General features: G+C 40.7%; 2 long non-coding RNA genes across 2 annotated transcripts in view; one reads left to right on the forward strand and one right to left on the reverse strand.

Annotated features, from left to right (window-relative positions):
* Positions 1–5659, forward strand: part of LOC139082063 (uncharacterized) — a 41478-nt gene extending 35819 nt beyond the window's left edge. The window contains exons 2-3 of the long non-coding RNA XR_011537763.1: positions 3167–3264; positions 3972–5659. This is a non-coding gene — a long non-coding RNA (uncharacterized lncRNA). The remainder of the gene's footprint in view (positions 1–3166; positions 3265–3971) is intronic.
* Positions 5660–14387: 8728 nt separating this feature from the next.
* Positions 14388–23175, reverse strand: LOC139082064 (uncharacterized). Its single transcript, XR_011537764.1, has 3 exons — positions 23031–23175; positions 22697–22844; positions 14388–14688 (listed from the first exon to the last, which is right to left on the reverse strand). It is a non-coding gene; the product is annotated as an uncharacterized lncRNA (long non-coding RNA).
* Positions 23176–24387: the final 1212 nt, after the last annotated feature.

Consider the following 24387-nt stretch of genomic DNA (forward strand, 5'->3'; position numbering starts at 1 on the left):
CTCTAACTTTATCTCCCCAAGAAGGAGCCTAGAGAAAATCCACCGGTAAAAGGAGTGCCACTATCTTTGGGAAGTGCGTTAGTGGCTGTCTTCCATAATCGTCTCTGCTACTGGGGAACAGCGCTGTTAATATGGGTTCCCTGCTTTCAATGAAGGGGGCAGGATCCAGACACAGTATAAGCCAAGTTGCAGTACTTAATGACCAGAGGAAAAGTGACTGCAGTTAGTATAAAAGGCAGCAGGCCAGACATAGAAATGCATGACTTCAGCATAGTGGCTGCCTAAGCTGGGAGTCCTTGGACTGCTAAGAACTGTAAAGGGTCTGAGATTTTTATCCTGTTTTCAAGCTAACAGCTTAGCCTGCCAGTTTCACAGATGCTGACAGAAGACATAAGACATCTGGGTCAGAGACAAAGGACTCTTCTACTTACAGCACAGCAGGCGGTATAAGCTTCACGTTTCCCCTTGCCTCCCAAGGCCCATGGGGTGAGGTGGAGAGGCCCAAGTGTGTGCTGTGCAAGAAGTGGGTTTGCATCACAGCTGAGGGACTCCAAGCTTAGAAAACTCCATTCTTTTCTAATGACCTAGAAGGAAACCTGCCCAAACTTTGCCCTGGAGGGAGACATTGTCTTTATTATCCTGCTCAGGAAACGAATGTGCTCTTTCCCCTAGAGGGAGACACTATCTCTACCTTCTGTTTACCATACAAATATCCTTGAAATGGTAGTCTAGAACAAAAGGTGATAGAAAGCATTCAGAAATGCAGTGGGAAATTGTTCCCCAATAAAGATTAAACTAAATAACCAGACCTACTTGATTTGTATCACCAAAAAATTGTCCATTTGGTGAATAGAGGCCTGACTTGAGTCAACCTGACAGCATTAATTGCTTTCCCTTCCCAAGACAGCTCTTAGACCCAGAGCCATTTTAATAAAAGCAAGACCACATACCCTTGAGGAAGGACGTTGAGATAATATTGAAGGTATGTTCCATGAATCTTGCCTCAGGTTTATCAAGGAAAACATGCCAAGGTGAAGGGAAACAGCCACACCTTTTGTTATTATCAAACAGTTGTTTTGAATGAATACTAATTGCCAAATAGTTCTAAATAATGATTACTGGTCATGTGATTCAACCAACGTTACACATGGTCAATCAAACTGGGTGATTTGAGGAGAGTTTTATAGAAGGACTGTTTATAAATATAAATGTTTGGGCAAGGAGTACAGAAACCACATGGGATGATACAGTAATAGAGCAAAGAGGAGGAAGTAGTTACTAGAACGTGAAGATAGAGAGGCTGTGTGGAATGGACCATCTAAAAAAGAGCTATGACCTTCCATGGATGGATGACTTCATCAATGGGAGTGGAAATAATTAATGTTTGGCCTCACTCTCCTACCTTCCTCTGATCTCCCATTCATGCCCCCTGTTTGCCAAACCCAAGAGGAAGCCAGAGGACAAGGGGGCCTGTTGATGTAGTCTAAACAGATCAGCCTTCCAGGACACAGAGCATGGCAGTGAAGGGCAGAGGATGGATTGGGGGTGACAAACAGAAGAAATCCAACCCAAGAAATCCAACTAATGAAACAGAAAGTATTAAAAATAGTACTTCGGCTTAAAATATTCTGACTCCTTGATGCTTCGATTACTGGCTAACTTTTTTTTATGAAGAGAGGGAATGAGCTGGAAATTAGATGTTTGCCACATAAATCTGCCTAAATGTATATGGTAAACACTACTGTTTATTTTTATTCCCTCCCTATACAAGTATTAATGATTTACGTTTACTTGCTAGTGTCTTTCTGAAATTGGCTGATACTTCACGATCATCACCACTGTTTTACCCACAGAAAATATGATCCATTATGACTTTTGATTATACCCTCATTTTTTTTTGCCCTCACTTTTATGTGACCACTGAACTGGCCGGATGCAAATTTGACCTGATTATTTCAGCCTTCTTCATGTTTGATTCTCATCACTATGGGTTGAATGAACTGTGTGGCCATCTACACTGATTATGAAGGGGCTTGCAATAATAGGATCAGTGGCACCCTAGCCTGGTCATCCTGCACAGAAACATTCCTCTCCAGAATCAGTTAAAAAAAATCACCAGAAGGGAAGATGCCAACCATTTCAAATTCTTTTCCATTTGAATTTTCAGCTAGACTGTCACCAATGTTTTTTTAAGCTAAAACAGTAGGACAAGTGTCCTGAAATAAGTGCCCTGCATCTTTGGAAAGAGCAAATGGGTGACAATATCCAGATCTGAAATTTACAGCGTCATTGAACTGACCGTACTAGTTGTCCTCAGGGAGCCCCAAACCACACGACATATATTTTCTGAAAAAGGTGAAGCAAGGCAGAGTGAGAGCAAATTTTGAAACTGAGGACTAGTAAAGTTTTACACAAAAATATAAAATACAAAATGAAGCTTGGTGGTCCAGTTTTCTTTCCAGTTATAGTTAATCCTTTGAATTTCTAGTAATGCGATAGTACCGTATATTGCATTAGCTATATACCATTGTCATCTTCACTCATGGCCTTAAAGAATTTTGACTTTAAGAGGGGACTGTAGTTTCTCAATCAGATTATTTTAAATTTTGGAGAGAGTGTGTGTGCATGTGTGTGTGTGTATATACAGTTACGAATTCTTAGATCTTGCAGGGTTTAATTTTTGTTTTCCCCAAAGATGGTTTATAAAGCCAGACACTGTCTTATTGTGGAAGCCTATTGCTATGAACTCATATCCCTATTTATAATACTTATATGATTTATTTATTGTGGAGGCCACAAAATCCAGTTTACTGCTGATTTAAATAAAGAAATTTCTTTAGGGGCCAGCCCCATGGCTGAGTGGTTAAGATCGTGCTCTCCGCTGTTGTGGCCCAGGGTTTTGCTGGTTCGGATCCTGGGCACGGACATGGCACCACTCATCAAGCCATGCTGAGGCGGCATCCCACATGCCACAACTAGAAGGACCCACAACTAAGAATTTACAATTATGTACTGAGGCTCTTGTGGAGAAAAAGGAAAAATAAAATCTTAAAAAAAATTATTTAGTCTTAACTGGCAATTCTTTCTTCACGAAAGGGTTAGGAATCTTACAACTTATCTTTTAGCTCTATTTTCATCACTTTTTTCTTTTACTTTTACTCAACAGGAACCCACCACTTGTGCTTTTCAAGCTTTTCCATCGCAGGATCCCTAATGGTGAAGAGTGAACGTGTGTTTCCTAGGGATCTGACGTAGTACCCGAAGGTACAAGTTTGAGATGCACTAGGCATGCAGATTTCCTGGATGTCTTTCAGTCATCCAACAAATATTTACTAAGTACCTATTATTAATCAGCACTCTACTAAGCACTTGAGTTGCTATGGGGAACTCAACATCCTGATTTCTGCCTGAGCATCTTTAGCTGTGGCAGCCCCTTGTCTAGAATACCCAACCTCTTTTCTTCCCAACTATTCAAGTCCCATCTGTGGATTTATCTTGCTATCCCACCTCACTCTGAGTTCTGAGAAGACTTAGACTATTTCTCTCCCTGGATAAGCACAGCTGCCCTGTCTCGGGCACCTAGCAACAAGTTGGCTGAGCAAGAAGGGATATGAGTTTCAAGGCCTTGGGCTGAAACCAGTGCCGATATAAATTAACATCCCAGAAAAGGATGATTCAGCTAGACTGAATCTCTTAAATCAGCTGAGCGATTCCCGCCCCTCTCAACGTTTCCATAAATATGCAAAGTGGCAGGGGATCCATGTCCTTCTCCGGGAGCACAACCATGGTGTGGCCAGCTGTGATCCTCCCTAGCACTTGGATGGTGAGAACCCAGGGTACTGCCTGCATCCTGTTGGCCTTGTGCCATTTCTTTGAGCCCTCTCTTTGTGCTACAAAGTCCTCAACAAGGGCTATTTGGGCATTTATTTTTACAAAGACTTATTACATAAATGTTTTCTGTGTCATTGTAGACAGTGACTGGACTATCTTTTACTTCATTTACAAAAGGATCTAGCACAGTGCTTACCAGGTAAGAGACACACAACAAATGCCTGGTGGATGGAAGAGTGAAGAGCACACATTTGACTTGTACTATTCTGATAGTGGAATAATCTCCCTCATACCTCTATCCAGCCTGTATACCGCATGCATTAAGTATGATGCCTATCTCAAAAAATATTGAATGAATGAGTGAATGAATGAATGCTTGAAGGAATAAATGTCATATAAAGTCTAGGCTTTCAACTTCTATCTCCCCATGATGCCTTTTCTGACTGTTCCAGGCCTCAGTGATTACTCTCTATTCTGTATCATTCATTTAGTGGTTAGAATAGACTGAAATAAATGGTTGGTTATATTCTATGTTTGCATTCTATCTACTAAACCAAATTTTAAAAGTCTAGGACTGTGTTGTACACACTCACTTCTATCTGTTGTGCCTGGTACAGTGCTTTATAGTAGCATGCTCAATATATATTAGTTGCTGTTATAATGAAATCCTGGGAGGAAAAGAAACAATGAACTTCCAAGCTGTTGTTCCATTTTGCTTTGACTTTTCTTTCTGGTAGAAGGTTCTTGAGTCTCAAGTAGTGTCAATAGCAATTTACATGATTATGTGAAGTGTGGGTTTTGTTTTGATTATGTTAAACTACAGTGAACACATTTTTCTCTTGCTACAAGTAGGAAATTAAAAGTAGCTTTTATTGTATTTACTGCAGTGGATGGTCAAGGATGCAGGGGCAGTGTGGAAGGGGGAAAGAGCTCTGTACCAGGAGTCAGAGCTGTTCTTCAGATGTATAGATTGGTCATCATTTTGTGTCTCCACTACCTGTGAAATGAGAAAGGAGGTAGTACAATATGGCATAGAGGTTTTTAAGAACTTTTAAAAAAAATGGTGAGTTTTGTTGAAATGCAGTATTGAGAGAGAGCCCACCACATAATGACAATTGAATAAAGCCCCTGGGGCCCTTGAAACACTGGAAACCACTGTTGTAGTACAAAGAGCACTCTTTGGACTCAGATCAATCTTACTACTTATGAGCTCTGAGACTTTCGGTAAGATATAAACTCTCTGAGCCTCACTTTCCTTATCTGTGAAATGGGAACAAGAATGGTAACCATCTCAGAGGGTTAGCACAAACATTAAATGAGATAATATATGCAAAGCTCTTAGCATCAAGCCTGTTACACTGTAAGCACTTCGCCATGTCAACTATGAGCTGCTTTGCTCAAAACTCTCCACTTTCTTTTGAAATCTGCTCCTTCCCCATCCACATGGTATAGCAGGAACAGTCATGTTACAACATCACTCAGCCCACTGGCCAATGAGTCCTTTCTCAGAATTTCTGGGACTAGGCACCAAGAGACAGAGCGGAGAGAGTCTCTCCAGTTAAAATGTCTGAAGAAACTGTAAGAAATAAGGCTTGGGAGTTGTCAGCAGTTAGCACAGCTTTCCTGCAGTGGAATAGGTCAGTCCTTGGGGAAAGCTCCTTGGATAAAGGAGAAGGTAAGTGTAGAGCAGCAAGACAGACAAGACACCGAAAGAGCCCTGGTAGTGCTTGAGTTCCTGTTTCTGACTATGACCAAGAACTAGTTTCATTCCTGTCCTCAGTTCTGTGAACAACTGCAGGATCCTTATAATAAATTCCTCTTTTTCTTAGCTGGTGTGTCGGATTACACAATGGCAACTTCTTTAAGCTAGGAGTTATGTTTCCCAGAATTTTCTTCCATGCATGGTTCTGGGTTGGCCAAGGGGAAATCTGGAAGATTGGGGCGAGGCAAAGACTATTATTCTGAAAGGGCATCGTGGTCAGACACAGTTGGCTATGGATCCGCCTTATTCTTGCTCTCCTCCACACTGTCCAGCTCATCTTTCTGACTGCTGGCCCCACTGGAACAAAGCAGGCTCAGCTTCCTCCTCCTCCCTAACCGGAAGCTTGACTGCAGACCCACAGAGGTGGTAGCTGCACAGAGGGAGTGTCTTCCTGTAGATCTTTACCTGAGCTCCCCCTTCACAATCCCACCGAAGCCGCTGGGTATAGTTCCTCTCAGGTTTCCCTGCAGGTATAGTTCCTCTCAGGTTTCCCTGCAGGCTCCGACTTACCTACTTATGCCGGTGCTTTTGGAGGACTAGTTAGCGACTCTTTCTCAAACCTTCTGGCCTTCACTTCCTCAGCTGCTCCCACATCTGTGTGAGGTCTAATTCCTGTAATAAATCTCCTCTTCCCATAATGCTTTAGTGGCTCTGCTTCTGTGACTGAAGCCGGACTGCTACAGCCAGGTTGTGTTTCTTTGACTTGAATAAAGACTGAAATGGTATCAATTATTTTTTTGAAATCTTTTGCATTCCTTAAACAAGACACAAAATAAAGGGAAATATCAAGGCAATGTTTTTGGAAAAAAATATTTTTGGTGCAGAAAAACTGTAGATTTTCTCACATCATTCTTTTTCATATATAAAGAACAGGTTGATGAGTGATTTAATGAAAAATGCCTAATATGTCCTGAATCTCTTGAGCCAAACTGAGGAGAATAGGTGTGACTTTTGCCTCTCAGACCAGTAGGGAATAGCACTCTGAAGGAGGTACATTAGGAGGACACCAGGGCCTGGGGCAAAGAGGATGCACCTTGAACCTAGAGATGGTGACAATGACGGCTCCTTCATCACTATGGGTTCAACCAGAGAAGCAGGAACACTGGAACACACACACACACACACACACACACACACACACCCCCCTTTGTTACAGAGATTGGACTCTGTAAGGCTATTGTAAGTCTTTGTGTCTGAAGCTGGAGCTTAAAGTCTAATTTACTTAAGTTTTGGATACCTTCCTCTACAATATACCAGGAAGCTCTTCAGGCTAAAAAGTGGGAGACTAACCTCCTTAAGCACAGTCGGAAGAGCTGTTTCTCTTGGCATAGAGGCTCCACAGAATATAGGTGTTCCAGGTCCCCAGCTCCATTGGAATCTGCCTGTATGTCTCCATTTCAATTTTCTAAGGTCTTAGTGGTTTCAGGCATGTCAAGATATCCCTTCCAAGGTAAAGAACAAGTTGTTGCATCTGGCCTGTATCACTTTTCTATTGCTGGGGAACAAATTACCAGAAACTTGGTGGCTCACGACAGATGAAATTGATTACTTCACAATTTTGGTAGGTCAGATGGCTGGATTTTCTGCTCAGATAGCCACTGGGCTGAAATCAAAGGGGTTGGCTAGGGCCACAGTTGTCATCTGGGCTTGGCCATTTGCTACCCTCCTCTTTTTGGAAGCCTTTTTGGAGATTCTTCATAAGTCCACACATGGGAGGGTGTGCTGCTAGAGCAAACTTTTAAACATTCTTTAAAGTAAATGCAAATAAACTGGGTGTGGGAGGCAGAGAAAAGGGAGGAGTAACACACCTAGGGGGGCCAAGGAAGGAAAAACTTCAATAAAATGATTTTTAAGATTGTGTGGACTGTTGGCACAGGCAGGACACATTTTAATAAAAAGTTGGTAAAATTAGCTACATAAAAAACTTTTTTTGGGGTAGCAAGTAATTGAAGTCTAATTCTATTTCCTTAAAGAAGAAAAAAAAGAGGGGCTGGCCTGGTGGCACAGCGGTTAAGTGAGCACGTTCTGCTTCGGCAGCCCGGGGTTTGCTGGTTCGGATCCCAGGTGGGGACATGGCACTGCTTGGCAAGCCATGCTGTGGTAGGCGTCCCACATATAAAGTAGAGGAAGATGGGCATGGATGTTAGCTCAGGGACAGCCTTCCTCAGCAAAAAGAGGAGGATTGGCAGCAGTTAGCTCAGGGCTAATCTTCCTCAAAACAAAACAAAACAAAACAAATCAAATGAAAAAAAAGAGAGAATGTTTTGATGATGTAGTTGGAAAGTTCAGAAGTTTAGCTAACTTCAAATGTGGCTGGACCCAGGGGTTCAAATGATTTTTCTAGGGCTCTGTTTCTCTCATCTTAGCCAGGCTCTTTCCTAGCCCTCATCACATCCTTTGATCTTTAACTTTAATTTATAACCCCTAACTCCTACTATGGACCCTAATTGTAGCAGAAAGAAGTGTTTCCTGTTATTCTCAAGAACGATTTCACTGATAATGATTGGCTTGGCTGAAGCCACATGCTTACTCCTGAATCGCTGTGCTTGAAGGGGGTACAGGGTGTTCTAACTGACCAGGTCTGGAATATGTGCCCATTTTTGCAGTTGGGCTAGGGGTAGGGGAAGTTGGATGGAGTGGAATGGGACAGGATCAGACCCACCTGTACTGCATGGAACGAGATCTCCGAAGGAAACCATGAATGCTGTTACCAGGTGAAGGGAGAGGGGATGTTCGGCAGGCAGAAACAATTGATGTCTCCTATAGTTATGGATCCGGTCTTAGGTGCTAGGCAAGGTCATGGGGTGGGATAGGACGGATGGAGAAGAGAGAGTGCCTCACCTACAGGTTTGAATTACTTTTGTCTAGCAAGTGGGAACATATCCACAACTCCAGAACATTCAGAAAATCCTACTGTATAATTTTCACAGAAATGAAAAATACCCTGAGAGAGTTACTTTCCTCTTCTTCATGTATCTAACTTCCCAACTTCTTGTTCACGGTACCTTTTCCCCGTCACCCTGGTACAATAAAGGAGCTTTCTTTATTCTTCCTTCTCCCTGACCTCTTAGTGACACGGACTTGACAACTCCCTTGTAATGTCATCTACGCTTTCCTGTTCATTATTCTCTGTTAGGTCTTTAGTACCATAAGCATGAACTGTCAGGTGTCTACTAACCAGTCTCTGCTTTAAGCCAGCCTGCATGCCACTGCCAGATGAATCTCATAAAACCTTGTTTTGGTTGTGCCAGTTTTCTTCTTTTAACAACTTTCGTTTGCTCAACGTAAGTATTCAGATAAACTCTCTATTTCTTATCTGGCATTCCAAGACCTCTGCAATATGGCCTTGTTCCCTGTATCCATCCTCAGGCCATCTGTCTGTTTACAGTCACAGTACACATGCCCAGCCCTGCGTCTACACTCTGCGCCTCCACCCTCTCACCCAGAACTCTCCCCTTGCCCTTCTTTTCACAGTTGAATCTGCCACATCCATTAAGACTCAGCCCAAACCCAAGCTCCCATGTGAAGACTTCCCTAATCTTCCCAGTTCACCCTTATTTCTCTTTGGACTTCCATAGGACTTCTCTGAACTGCCTGTTACACACTTCCACCCACTCTCTTGTGTTGTTAGTTATCTTTTCACATATAAATGTTATATGTTCTCAACTCGCTTTTAAGCACCATGAGGGAAAGACATTTGCCATAGCTGTGTGGCTTCAGAAAACCTCTCTGAGCATCAGTTTCCCCATTTGCAATTTGAACAATAGCTATCATGCAGAGTGGATGAAAGGATGAGCCAAGACACGTGTAAAGTGACTCTCCCAGTGCCTGGAACATGACAGGAATGCAATGATTGATAGCTAGAGGCAATGCTGAGTAAGGGAAAGAAGGTCTGTCACTATCCATCCATCTCCATGCCCTTCGGCGTCTGGTTGCTCCATAAACCTCTCTTCTGAAAATGAGGATTCAAATCAATAAGCATTTATTTTAGGGTGAGTTCCCTCAGAAACAGATCCTGAGACGAAGATGTGAATGTGAAGGTGGGAGGTGACTCTAGGGAGAGCAGAAGGGGAGAGGGAAGGTGAGACAGGGAAGGGGAGGAAGCCAGTGCTGGGGGCATTAATGGGCGTTTGCCACTGCGGACAGCTGGGCCTCCAACCCACTAGGACCTTGCGGGAGACTTTGTAGAATATGCTCAGAATTGCCTCCCTAGAAAGAAAGGAAGCTAGTGCCTTTCCCCACCAAGCTTCACCCATCACTGATTGCTGCCTTCTCACAGGGGAGTTAACTTCCCTACCCTCTGGCTTGTTCCTACCTGTGGTTGAACAAGTTCCTGCAGTGGAGAGACAGTCCTCAGACAGAGAAATCCAGGGTAGGGTTGCCAGATTTAGCCAAAAAAAAAAAAAAAAACAGAAAACAAAAACAAAAAATACAGGATGCCCAGTTAAACTTGAATTTCAGATAAACAAGAAATAATGTTTTAGTGTGTGTTATGGACTGACTTGTGTCTCCCTCGAATTCATTTGTTGAAGCCTAACCCTCAGTACCTCAGAATGTGACAGGATTTGGAGACTTTAAATAGGCAATTAAGGTCAGACGAGACCATCGAGGTGGGCCCTAATCCCATATGACTTGCGTCCTTATAAGAAGAAGAGATGAGGACAGCGCTAGGTACAGAGGGAAGACCATGCAGGGACACAGCGAGGAGATGGCCATCTACAAGCCAGAGAGAGAGGCTTCAGAAGAGACCAACCCTACCGACACCTCGATCTTGGACTTTGAGCCTCGAGATTGTGAGAAAATAAATTTCTGTTGTTTAAGGCCCCCAGTCTGTGGTACTTTGTTATGGCAGCCGTATCAAACGAGTGCAGTATATTTTAGTTACAATATTATGCGAGACATACTAAAAAAATTATGTGTTTATCTGAAATTCAAATTTATTTGGGTGTTCTGTATTTCACCTGGCAGCCCTAATTTGAGGGCTTGTTTAAAGGATAAGGATAAGAACTGAGCACGGTGTCTGCATTTATTGGATACCTACCATTTGTCTGAAGTGGGATTTATTATGGGAATGAAAAAATTAATGAATTATTCTCCAGATCCTTCTTTGCTTACCTCTTGTTGTTGAAAATAGGCTTGAATGAAGGATATGTGTAGAAGTGCTTTGAAAATTATAAAGTGCTACACAAATGATATAAAATTATGCATTTTTTAACCTGTTTCCTAAAATGTCCAGAATAGTGTCTGGTACATAATAGCTGCTGAACAAATATTTGCTAAATTAAATGAAATTATTACAAGCAACCAGTAAATATTTGTTGAGCAATGTCATAAGACTCAGGCAAGGCTGTCTTAATACCTTCCTAGGTCCCAGACATACTTATTTTTGGAGCCTTGCCTCACATCAGACCATTCATATTAAAGTGAATATCTCACATATTAATCAAGGGGACTATATAAAAAAATATATACTTTCCAAGAGGAATGTGTAACCAAGGAGAATGTATATACTTGTTGTATACATTTTTTGAACAAAAGAATTTTTTTATAATTTAGTTTTTGAAAAGATTTGTCTATGAGTAACTCATTAAAGATTAGCCTTGATTTCTTAACAGGGTGAGGGGTCCATGAACTTAGATGAAAAGAAATTTTTATTTTCATTAACTTCAAATTGAAATTTCGCTTTTTCTTTAATTATGAACATAAGCCACATATCACATTAATATTAACAATATCTCTCTTACCAACAGAAGTGACTGATATTGTGATATCACATTACAGGGGTTACAGATATCTCAAAATGTCATTTATACTCACTGCTACTCTAAAAATATAGTAGTTATTAAATCTGCTGCTAGATTTAATTACTTAATGAATAAATGAGCACATATATTACAAATTAGTTTTTTAAAAAGTATTTTGAAAATTTTATTTTAAAATAGTTAGTTTCTCATGTAATATTCTAAAAGATGATTTTGGAAAGAGTTCCAGAAGCTTCATTAGACTTCCAAAGGGATGTATGGCAAAAAAATCATAAAGATCCCCTGCTAGTGCCTAGTGGATCAAACAGCCCAGGTATGTGAGGCTCAGGTGACTCTGGCCTGGTATTGCTTCTTTGTTCTTTTTTGGAAAATAGAAGGCGCTTAGCCGGCTCAGAAGAGTATAATTGCATGCAGATGCAAGAGAAAAGCCAAAGTATGTCTAAACTTTACCGAAAAATTACTAGATGTAGAGTCAAAAGACCTTGGATTTAGTCTAGGCTTGTCCTTACTATCCTTGCAATAGGTGCATTTGTTCACTGAGCCAACGATTATTTATTGAGGACCAACCAAGCCCTAGATCCTGAGCATGGGCTTTGGAGAAGGGTTCAGTCCCTTCTGTCACTCACCAGCTCAGTGACCTTGAATAAACTATTTCATATCCCTAAGCCTCAGTTTTCTAATCTGTAAAATGGAGACAGTGATCCTTAATTTGACAGGGTTGTTGAAAGGATTAGGCAAGAGAATGGGTGTAAAGTAAAAGATGTAAACATATAAAAGATCAGATACTATGAATCACCATTTTGTCCATAAAGTCCTGTGTCAATGGTGTTGCTAGCTGTGAAAAGAAAAGCATATAAAACTGCCTTGTCTTTTAGGGGAAAAAACATCAAAAATACGTTTCATTTTTAAGATGGAAATGAACTTAATTAAGTTCTTGTTAGCTAAAATTTGATTGCTGGGGAAAAGTCTTTTGACAAATGGATCTTTTTTTTTTTTGTCTTTTGATGATGCTTATTGTACCCACGGCACAGAGGGGAAAAGAATCCTTGCAGGGCTGATAAATTTTTTAGTTTACTTCATTACTTATTTAAGATATTTTTGCCCCTGAAATGCTTTTGAGACATTGCTCAGATAATTGGAAATGTGATAAAAAAGAGGATTACTATGAAAATATATGAATGTTACAAATTGTATCAGTTTATGTCAATGACTCATGAGGTACCTTACTAAACGATTCTTAAAAGGTATATTATATTAAAAACTATAAAAATCTCTGCTCGCAATTATGATTTAAGAGAACCACTCTACTGTTATTTTTCCTGATAGTTTATTTTTATTTTCTAAAAGCCTATACACAAGGCGTTCTTTTATTTCGGTTTGTAATTTTGGCCATTCACACGCAGAAACCAAGGTAATAACAGTAATTACCACCAGGTCGCGCTGCAGTTCCACAATGGGGACAAACTGGCTGGGGGCTGTGAAGAATTCTCAAAGGTCTTAGTTAACCATATTTCTGTTTTTTGAAGTAAAGAAGAGTGGAGACAAATATTTAAGAGGAAGAAGAAAAGATTTTGCTGAAAATCAAGAATTCACTATAATTTAAAAATTGGTATTCAGCAAAAAAGATGTTCTCTGAGATCATTGTTGTAGTTCCTTTTAGAAAATTGCATTCAACTCAGTCCTGTTAGTTAAAACTATTCTCCTGATGGAAAAAAAGATTTTTAAAACTCCGTTGAAAGTTTTGATTCTTATGTTCTCTAGTTGTTGATCGACAAGACTATTTTTTAAAATACCAAGATGAGGTATATTTTATTTAAAATTATAGTAGTGTCTTTGATGTAAATCAGGCTTTAGAAAAATATACGAACACTTCAACTTGAAAACCACTTTTTCTTTTGGCAAAGCCCTTTTCTCTCTTTTCTGCTCTTGTTTTTCCCAAATGTCAATATTTATGAGTCAGGGGTTGTGGGAAATGTTACCTAGAGCTACAAGGGGCCAGAATTTGCCCTCTTACATCCGTGGGGAGTTGAGAATGAGTGCCAGAGGGCAAGGTTTGCCTGGAAGGACCCAATCCCTTCTTTCTTTGCACCCTGTGGTCTATGCCCTTTGAAGTGAAAGAAAATTCTATACTCAGCTCTGCTTCATAAGATCAACTCAAGATGAGCATTGCACACAAGTTTTCTGTGTATCCTTTTGGCATAAAAACAAATGCAGACTACAGAAAACAAAAAAAGCCAGAATTAGGCAAGTCATGTTGAAATTTTGAGAACTCCTCATATGACATATTCACAAGTCTAAATTTCTGGATAACACCATTTTTTTTGCCATAACACTGTCAAAACATCAAGTCACTTCAGGTTTAACCCCTTTTAGGATTTGGGTGGTGTTAGTTCTGACAATGGTAAAGACAGAAGGCAATGAGAATGAAACCCTCACAGAAATAAGGTAAGAATCTCACAAAATATCAGTAAATTATGAGCTTATATTTATTTTCAAAATGAATTGTCATCCATCAAGATGATGAAAAAAATTCATTATTTAATCCTGGTGCCTTATTTTAGTTTATTTCCTTTCAAGTTGTCAGTCCTCAGAGGCTGAACAAGAAAATAAAAGCTAAAAATGAATAAGCTTTTACTAGGTAGAATAAACTGGGAGATAAGCTGGAAAATTTGGGCCATTAACAAATGAAAAAGAAAATCAGAAACACTCTTAAAAACAAAAAAGTCACCAGTAAAATATGTCTCTAAGGTCAAGTAGAATGCTCTGACATTGATTCTCAATTTCCTCTTGCGTTTTAGTTGAAGGATCTCTTCTGTATTCTTTTCCTAATTTAAATCTTTAACCTCTTACCCCACTAGATGGTCAAGTCTCCTAGTGCCTTTTAACAAAGGATCATGTTTTTTTTCCCTTTATTTTATTCACTTCAACAGTTCTTTATATAGCTTGTTTTATTTTTATATGTCCCTCCCAAACACTTAACTGGTTCAAGCACTTAACTGGTTTCCAAAGCCTCCTGAATAAATAACAAGATAAAAATTCATAGAACATTTTATTTTCCCAGATAGGAAGATAATTGCACTGTTTCATTTGGGAAAAAAGTATGACAAAAAAAGTTATTAAGATTAATGAAAAAGAATGATGCGGGGGAATGATAACATCAGTTTTTTTGGTGAAAAAAAGGTTCTCTAAGGGAAGGTAATTCCACTTCATTTTCCAAACATGTGGGTATGGTCTTTGGCTTTTTTCTCCACACATGGTCAGGTAATTCTGAGTTCATTTCTCCCACTCGCCAGGAGTCTGCAGTTTAAATTCCCCATGCCTCGGTGTCTTCCTCTATAAATGGGGATAAAAATATTTAGCTCAGAGATGCTGAGTGGATTAAATAAGGAACGTGTTCAGTCCTTGTGTACAAGAGGTACCTAATGTGTGATGATTTTCTTCTGCCTTTCATCATCGACAGGAACACAAAAAACAAAACACAAGTTTACCTAAATTAAATAACTCCATGTTGGCAAAAAACAAAACTTATTTAAACTAATTTGTATAGCATCTAACATTCCAGTATATGCCATTCTTGCAACCCAATCATAGACATGCTTAATGAAATTAGCTTTGGAAACAAGACTTTGAAACCCAAAGTATAAATTCTAGTGGGTAGGGTTAATATTTTAATATTTTGTTAATATTCATATGTTCATTTAATGTATGTTTATCTTTTGTGCATAGCATACATTCCACATTGTAAATTGATGTGAACGTTGAAAGTTTGTTTTAGAAGAAATCACCAAAGCATAGTTCTATGAAGGTATTTCAGGTTTTGTACTTCTGTTTACTCCAAAAACTGAATTATTAAATAAAATTTTATTCTGTAGCAAACTGGAACGTAGCCAGCTCCCCTTATCTAGTCACCAGTAATGTAGAGTGTCTATGAAAATCAAACAAGGTGAGGATACCTTATTTTTCTTAAAAAATTTTTTTAAAAGTCCATATATTCAATGAGAGTCATCCTTTTCAAAGGAGTTACTTTGGAGGTCTAGACACTTCTTTCAACCATATTGCTATTGTTCTAAACATTTTAGGAACTTCTTTTGGAATTACCTTTAGGACTAACGGATTATATATTAAAGAAAAAGCTAATATTATTTGGAAGGTACCTATTATTTAGGTTAAAACAGTTCTATCCAGTTAATGACCATCTGCCATATTGAATGATTTGGTTGTTTCTGAAAATGAAACTTATACCGATGTGAAAAAGATTCTGTTTTTAACCCTTAGGGAATTTCCTCAGTGTGTGAAGGAAGGCAGTTCCTAAATGGAGTTCCAAAACCATTTTAAACAATAGCAATATCTTTGGAATGCCACTACCTATATATGGGGGAGACAGCATTTATGTGTATCGATAAATTCAGGTGTATTTGTTAAAACCCTTGCCTCATAGTCAGATCTTTTGAATGTAAATATTATGGAGTCAAATAATCCTTTTGGGCTGAAGGACCTCATAAAAAGACAAATACTATTATTTCAAAGGAATCATTGTGGATTTTTAACCACAGTCCGCTGTGTTCAGTAACAGACTCCAGAAACTTTTGAAAATAAGGAGAAAAATTTTGTGCCTAGACCAGGCCATCGATCTTCCTTTTATCCTCCCATGGATTTGCTTAGCAATTCACTGAAGTGCTTGTGTATATGATTAAATCTAAGCTAGTCATCATGAAGGAAAATTATAAAGACTACATGGTCCATATTTTGAAACAGAAGCAGGAAAATAACATGAACTCATTGGAGGATGAATCCAGACTTTGATCTTAGCAGATATATAAATAGTAGCAGGATAGAAATAAAGACAAAATATTTGCAATGTATTTGTGTTTGGCTATTAATAAAAAAAGGGAGATTAGGAAAAAAGGAAGAGCTGAGAAAGAAAAATAAAGCCTCTGCTAAGGTACATTCCTTAGACCAAACAAAGCTATGGGAGTTGGCTGTGCATAAAATCTGTGACACAGGCTACAACCCTCGAGTGGGACCTCCAGTACTTCAGCGTTTTAAAGCGTTTCCTGAGGACCCTGAGTCTTTCTGGCATGGCATTCTCAGACCCTTTAGACTGAGAGGCTGCCAAACTGCTCATTTCCCACAAAACTTCAGCTGACTTGTGGTCTGGGCTGGCCATCTGCATGGTACATTCCCAATAAAGCTATATATTCTTTCAAATTACCCACATTGTAGAAACTGTCTCTTAGAAAACCTGGGATCCTTTGCTAAGTCATAGCTGTGCAGTCTGAACTATGAAGGGAGTGTCTGGCTCACATTTGATTAGAAATCTTCTTCTTCTTCTGGAAATGATTTTTGGAATTGAAGTGGTATCCTTTTTTTTCTTTTTCTATAAATATTGTCTTTTTAAATAAGCCCATGAATAATTTACTTTGCTGCCAGAGATGTGCTTGCTTTTATTTTTATCAAGTCCTAAAGTGTCCTGGGACAAGCATCCTTGTGCCCCTCAGGGCTGCATGACCTGACGACCCCTACGGTCCTGCCAGGTCACTTTCCGGGAAGGAAGGCCAGCCTGGAGAGGGGAAATGGGCCCCCTGAAGTGTCCTCATATTCTCCACCCTGGCCCCATGTCAGCGTGTGTTCTGCTGTCTCAAACCTCCACGGAAAGAAAGAATTAATAGCACAGAACAGAAAGTCTGGGGCAGATGGATCGCAGATGAGTTCCCCAAATCTTGGTAAAATAGCTAAGTAGAAAGTTGGCGTGGTTTTAAAGACACCTGAAATTGTTTATATTATGGAATATATTCCACTTTCCATTTTTTACCTTCTCTTAGCGAATGGGACTCACAGTCTTCCTTAGCTAAGTGAGGGAAGCCAGACACAAAAGGCCACACAGTGTACGATTCCATTTATATGAAATGTCCAGAATAGGCAAATCCATAGAGACAGCAAGCAGATTAGTGGTTGCCAGGGGCTGGGGGAGGGGGAGTGAGGAATGACTGCTTAACGGGGATGAGGTTTCCTCTCAGGGTGTTGAGAGAGTTCTGGGACGAGGTAGTGGGGATGGCTGTACAACGCTGTGAAGGTGCTTAATCCCACTGAATTGTACGCTTTAAAACAGTTAAAATTGAGTGTTATGCTATATTATTATACCACAATAAAATTTTATTTTCTCTCTTAGGTAGAGCACAGTTTACACGCAAATAGAGAGAAGAATTTTTAAGTCATTTACACTCATCGATATCTTAGTAATTTTTAGGGCAATTAAGCAGTCTCTCAGCAAGGCTCCGATTATTGGCAAAAATCAGAAAATTGTGATGACCAGGTGAAGCTAAGGTTAAACATGTGAGGAAAAGACAAGAAAGCAGGTCAAGGTAGATTAACCAGGTTAAGTTTATGTGTCAACTTGATCCAGCCACGGGGTGCCCAGATATTGGGGTAAACGTCATTTCTGGGCATGTCTCTGAAGATGGTTCTGAATGAGACTAACATTTGAATCAGTAGACCGAGTAACGCAGGGGGCCCTTCCCAAGGCAAGCGGGACTCATCCCCTCTGTTGAAGGCCTGAATAGGAGAAAAAGGCCGAGCAGGAAAGAATTCTTTCTCTCAGCCTGACTATCTTTGAGCTGGGACATTGGTCTTCTTCTGCCTTTGTACTTGGACTCAGACTGGAACTCACACCAGTGGCTCTCCTGGGTCTCCAGCTTACCAACTGCAGATCTTGGGACTTCTCAGTCTTCATAATTGTGTGAGCCAATTCCTTATAATAAAAGATGAATTACATATGTATGTATATTTTTCTGAAGAACCCAGACTAAGACAGATTTTGGTCCTGAGAAGTGGGATGCTACTATAACAAAGACCTAGAAATGTGGAAGCAGCTTTGGTAATGGAGTAACGGGTAGAGGCTGGAAGAGTTTTGAGGAACAAGCTACAAATATGGACATTAAGGGTGATTCTGGTGACATCTCAGATGGAAATGAGGAACCTGTTATTAGAATCCTGAAGGAAGGCAATCTTTGTTATAATGGGGCAAAGAACTTGGCTGAACTGTGTTCTAGTGTTTTGTGGAAGGTAGAGCTTTTGAGTGATGAGAGCGATATTTAGCTGAGGAGATTTCTAAGCAAACTGTTAGAGGAGTGGCTTGGTTTCTCCTGGCTGCTTATAGTAAAACAAAAGAAGAGAGAGATGAATTGAAGAAGGAATTGTTAAGCAAAAAGGAACTAGAATTGGAAGATTTGGAAAATTCTCACCCTGTCCATATCGCAAAAAATGAGAAAGCATGTTCTGAAGAGAATACCAAGGGTGTGGCTGCATTATCACTCAATAAAAGTTTATGGGATTATAGGAGCAGAAACACTACCAGTGTGGACAAAAGGGACAGAGAGAGGAGGAAATGAAGAAAGGATGTTGGACTTCTTGGATTCTACAAGACAGGACCATAGAGCTACTTGGCTGCAAACCTGTGCTATCCATTTTTTTAAAGATTTTATTTTTCCTTTTTCTCCCCAAAGCCCCCCAGTACATAGTTGTGTATTTTCAGTTGTGGGTCCTTCTAGTTGTGGCATGTGGGAGGCTGCCTCAGCGTGGCTTGATGAGTGGTGCCATGTCTGCGCCCAGGATGCGAACTGGTAAAACCCTGGGCCACCAAAGTGGAGCGTGCAAACTTAACTACTCGGCCACAGGGCCAGCCCTGACCTGTGCTGTTCTTCAAGGAAAGGGAAGAATGATTTCGAAGACACTCAGAGATCCTTGGGACTGCCACTCCCACCACAGGCCCAGGGGGCAAGGCTGTTTCCTCCTCAGTTGCAAAGGACAGGGCCACCTCTTCTGTTTCTGTGGGCCAAGAAGATGCCATCAGTACCTCAGGAGTGGGGCTGCCCTGTAGAACCTTAGGGCCCTGGTCTCCCAGAGCCTTAGGGGCACAACCCCTGTTTGGCAAAGCCTTGGAGGTGGGACTGCTGCCCCAGTGGGTCCTGAAGACAGAGCATCAAGCCAAAGAAGATTTTTCTGGAGACTTAAGATCTGATAGAATTTGCCTTGCTAGGCTTTGGACTTGCTTAGCACTGATACCAAACCTCCTAATCTCAAGTTCGTGTGCCTGATGCACAGCAAGCCAAACACTGAGACATCAGCTCTTAGAGATGGAGAAAGATTTATTTGAATTGGCCAAAATGAGTAGGTGGAAGCCTGGGTTGGCTCAAATCTGCCTCTCCAAGAACAGAAAGCAGGGGGGTTTTATAGAGCTAAGGGGCTTGGCAGGAGGAGCTTCAGAGAAACAAAGGGGTCACTCCTGATGAGCCCTGGGCGATCTGACTTCTGGGCTTCAACGGCAGTGGGCCTGCCATTCACCATTTGATGATCACAACCTCCCTGAAGGCATTCTCTTTCTTCTGCAGAACAAGCTCACAAATCCTCAAGACCCCTGAGTGACCCCTCAAGTTAAACAGGAAAACAGCAAATTGGTTTAATATCTACTGTAACCATCAGGTACCTGGCTTCCGGACCTGCCTCCCTTTCCTTCCCTATTTCTCCCCCTTGGAATGGGAATGGCTAACCTATGCCTGTCCTACCACTGTATTTTGGAAGCACATAACTTGTCTGGTTTCACAGATTTGCAGCTGGAGAGGAATTTTGCCTCAGGATGAATCATCTCTCAAGTTTCACCCATATCTGATTTAGATAATATTTAAATGAGACTTTGGACTTTAGACTTTAGGATTGATGCTGGAATGTTAAGACTTATGGGACTATTGGGATGGAATGAATGTATTTTGCATGCAAGACAGACATGAATTTTGAGGGGTCAAGGGCAGAATGTTATGGACTAAATGTTTGTGTTCCCCTCAAGCTCATATGTTGAAGCCTTAACCTCTGTTGATGCAAAATAACCAATAACCATTCTATAGATAAGAGAAATAAGGTGAGTTTTACTTGAGCCAGAGTGAGGATTATAACCTGGGAAGGCATTAGAAAGTGTTCCAGAGAAGCATGGTTTTCAGTACGGTCTTATATCTTTTTAGAACAAGAAACATACATTAAACACACCCAGGATACATTTTCAAAGTTTCAAAGAGGTATTTAGTCACAAATTAGCAGGTCAACATGACCCTGATGTTGGGAAAAGGACTAATCTGGGCATTAACAATAGGGTGTAGGAGGGGAAGTATGCATTCTTATCTGAAGAGAATGTGTTCTTTAATGGTTAAATCAGATGTACAATATCTGTGTGATAGCTATAAGTCAGGTTTCTTTAGTTCAAGCTGAATCAGTTTGAAACCTGACTAGTTACTCCACATACCTCAATATGGGAAAATCTCTTGTCACCTCCAATGTGATAGTATTTGGAGAGAAAGGTCTCTCTTTCTTTTTGCAGGCTAGTGTTGGGGACTGGAATTGGCCACCCCAAGATATGTCTCTTTGGCATGAGGATTATTTTGGGCTGGTTACTTTTAAAAACTGCAGACATGAGAGAAACTCTGAAAAGTAGAATTTACTTACCCTTTGTTAAGAGACATTTACATTTGTAAAGGAAATCTCCATCTGTAAAGGTGTCTCCCTCTCTGTACCAGGAAGAAGCGGGATGACCTTATCTCGAGAAACTCTTAATGTGGAAGGCAAGGACTTAAATCTGCATAATAACTTTACTTTTGTTTACTGTGCTTTTCTGGTGATCTCCCATAACTGACTCTCCCCACCCCCGACATCCTCCTTTGTCTTTAGCTGAGGGTGGTATTTAAGGTGAGAGCTTCCGCCATTTTGGTGAGTTGCTCAGTTTGCCTGGGTCTCTCACATGTATACATGTTATAAAGCTTTGTTTAATTTTCTCCTGTTATTCTATCTCATGTGAATTTAATTTGTTGTCCGGTCAGAAGGACCTAGAGTGGGTGGAGGAAATATCTTCCTCCCCTACACTAGCAAAGAGGAAAGGCCATATGAGGATGCAGCAGAAAGCAGCTGTCTGCAACCCAAGGAGAGAGAGCTCTCACCAGATACTGACCCTGCTGGCACCTTGATCTTGGCTTTCATTCTCCAGAACTGTGAGAAATAAATTCCTGTTAAGCCACCCATTCTGTGGTGTTTTCTTATGGCAGCCTGAGCTGACTAAGACACCTGGTATGTCTCAGTGGGAAACGGAAAGAACAAGAATGAAGGTGTGCATGAGATGGGAGTGGGCTGAAAGCAAACCTACTATCTTGCATTCGCTTCGGGCTGGTTGTGCTTTGGAGCAGGAGAGCTTAGATTCAGGCAATGGTGTGAGTTTACCAAAGTGGCCGTCTCTCTTTCCAGGCCTCTCCTTATCATAAGTTCACCAGGCATGGGGAGGCACATTCCTGTGGAGAGCCCAGTGCTAGCCATAAGCAAGGCGACTGATGTCCATATGTCCCTCAGGAGACCCAAATCAAAGTGAATGTGTATTTGAAATTCTTTCGTGAAGAATGATCATATTCTTAGACCCAAATTCCTGAGTCATTAATGCACCATAAAGTATTTGGAGTTACTGCAACTATGCATGTTTACTTCTACTGATGACTGCTCAGTGACTTCCTGATAATGGAGATGATGTGGGCTCAGCGAGCCTCGGAGTTGACAGAAAGATTCCTTGGACTCTCAAGGTATGGTAGTAGTGCTCTTTTATTTAGAGAATAGCTTGGGGACAGGACCCATGGGCAGTGAAGAGCTGTCAGGGGTCAAGGGTAGGGCTAAATGTATAAGGCATAGGTATATGAGTTATTTCTTTACAAGACAAACGAAAGATCATGTAAAAGAGTCGTTAAAATGGTATCAGTGCAGGTGGGGTCTGGTTATGGGGCGGTCCTATAACTTTGGATATGAATCAGATCAAATCAAGTCAGGACATCCTATACTTCCTGGAGGATGACATGGATCGGTATGTAGGCCAGGAGGCCTTGGCCTTCTCTCCCTGGGGCAGCCTTGAGCCTCATCAAAGAGAGGGGGTGGTGTGGGGAGGGAAACATTATCACTCCCATATGTTTGTGTGGAGAAAAACAACCCCCCCTAACTACACATCCATTTTCTGTAGTTGTACTTTTCAGCAAACATTAGGGTCAAACAACTTCTTGGTATTTGTCTGTGAGGAAACGCTATTAGTTTGAATGAGTACCTCAAAAGAGAAATTTCAGAAGTCATATCTCCATGTTTTGTTGAATTATGAGGAAGCAGATCTGACAGAGGCCTCCTCTTGTGAGCTTCCTGGCAGGGCAGGGGGTGGTTTGGCCCTGGCAGTCTAGCTCTCATTTATCTTTTCGGGCTTGCCTCCTCCTGATCCTCTCTCTTTCTCCCTCCCCCACCCTACACAGCCCCTTTACAGCAGCCACATTGAACTACTTACTCCCCATGCTTAGGACGCTGGGCTGCTTTGAAGAGTCCATGCTTTGCACATGCATTTCCTTGGCCTGGAAGTTCCTCTTGAATTCTTTTTTTGGCACAATTCCTTCATCCTCCAAACACCCCACGACATTTTATGAGCTATGAGAAAGCTTAGAAATCACATCACACTTGTCAGCAATTAACATTAGAAACAACTCTTGGGAAAATCTCATTTGGTTTTCTTACTGGGTCTTTCCTTTAGATAGAAAAGATACCATCAATATTTTTAACTGCACTTGGCAGAAAAATATACACGAAAGCATACTGTATGTGCAAATTCCCTGAGGGTGACTGACCTTGAGGACGCTTGCCATGTTGTGTGAAGAAGCACGGAGAAAGAATCAGGACTCCTGAGGCTTGCCACGCAGGCCTGAGTAATTGTCTATTTAGGCTACAAACTGATCCTCAGAACGTGCATTCTCCTGACCCAGCTGGAGAAGCCTGAGTGTGGTTCCGGAAAAGGAAATGGTGAAGAAAAGAGAAAGGCCATTACTTGTGCTATTATTATCTACCTCTGGGCTAAACTGAACATGAGATCAAAGTGGTTTGTTTGTTCAAAGTAGTTTTTTAGTGAAGTTCTTGTTTGTTTTGTTTTGAGGTAGTTTTTCAGAGAGATTAAGGGCAAAGCAGAGTGGAAATCCCTTGTTTCTTCCATGTAATCCTATAATAACTACAAATTTGTTATAGTCTTTTGGTTTCCACAAAGAAATTTGTATTTGTGTGTATGTGTATCAGGATGTGTGGAGACAGGAAGCTGAATACCGAAGAACTGAACCTTGAGAAAGTAAGAGAAGGAAAATAGGGCATGCTGTGGTGGAAAGTGAAATAAAGAAAATGAATACAGCAGTATCTGGGAGAAGCTACGAGAAACTTGTAAAGGATAGTGGTGAGAAACATAAGGATATGTGATACAGTCAATCACAGGAAGTTAAGCTGAGCTGGATCTTCAAGAATCTTGAATCCATTCTGTTCGTTTCAAAGATGAGGGAACTGAAGTCCGGGGAAACGATGTGAATTTTCAAAGTGGTTAAGATCAGAGCGAAGATTGGCACCTGGGCCTCCTGCCTCATGAAGTCGATGGCTGTGTATGGTGGGTGGCAGTCAGAGGGGAAGAGCTCTGAACTAAAGACAGGACAGTGGTGTCATTTTCCTGTTCATTACTGTTAGAGAATAACATTTTTAATTGGAAAAATCATGTGTCTGATAAAAATATAAGATGAACATGCATCATAGATTTTGTTTAACTTCTTAATCATTGAGGAAACCAGTAAGATGCTACTGGCTGAAGGAATTCAAAATACTACACATATATACATAGGCAGATAAGGAATGCTGAAACGACTTAACAAATAAATGAGACAGATTTTATTTAACTCATTAATTATTGAGGAAACAATAAGAAGTTACAACTGACTGGAAGGAGAATTCTACAAACTCATACCGTCATGTGCTGCAGAATGACATTTTGGTCAATGACGGCCTGCACATACAAGGTGGTCCCATAAGGTTAGTACCAGATAGCCTAGGTGTGCCATAGGCTATACCATCTAGGTTTGTGTAAGTACAACTCTATGACGTTTGCACAATGGTGAAATTTCCTAACAATGCATTTGTCAGAACATATCCTCAATGTTAAGTGACACATGACTGGAA

The sequence above is a fragment of the Equus przewalskii genome, chromosome 2 (genome assembly GCF_037783145.1).
Source record: "Equus przewalskii isolate Varuska chromosome 2, EquPr2, whole genome shotgun sequence".
NCBI lineage: Eukaryota > Metazoa > Chordata > Mammalia > Perissodactyla > Equidae > Equus > Equus przewalskii.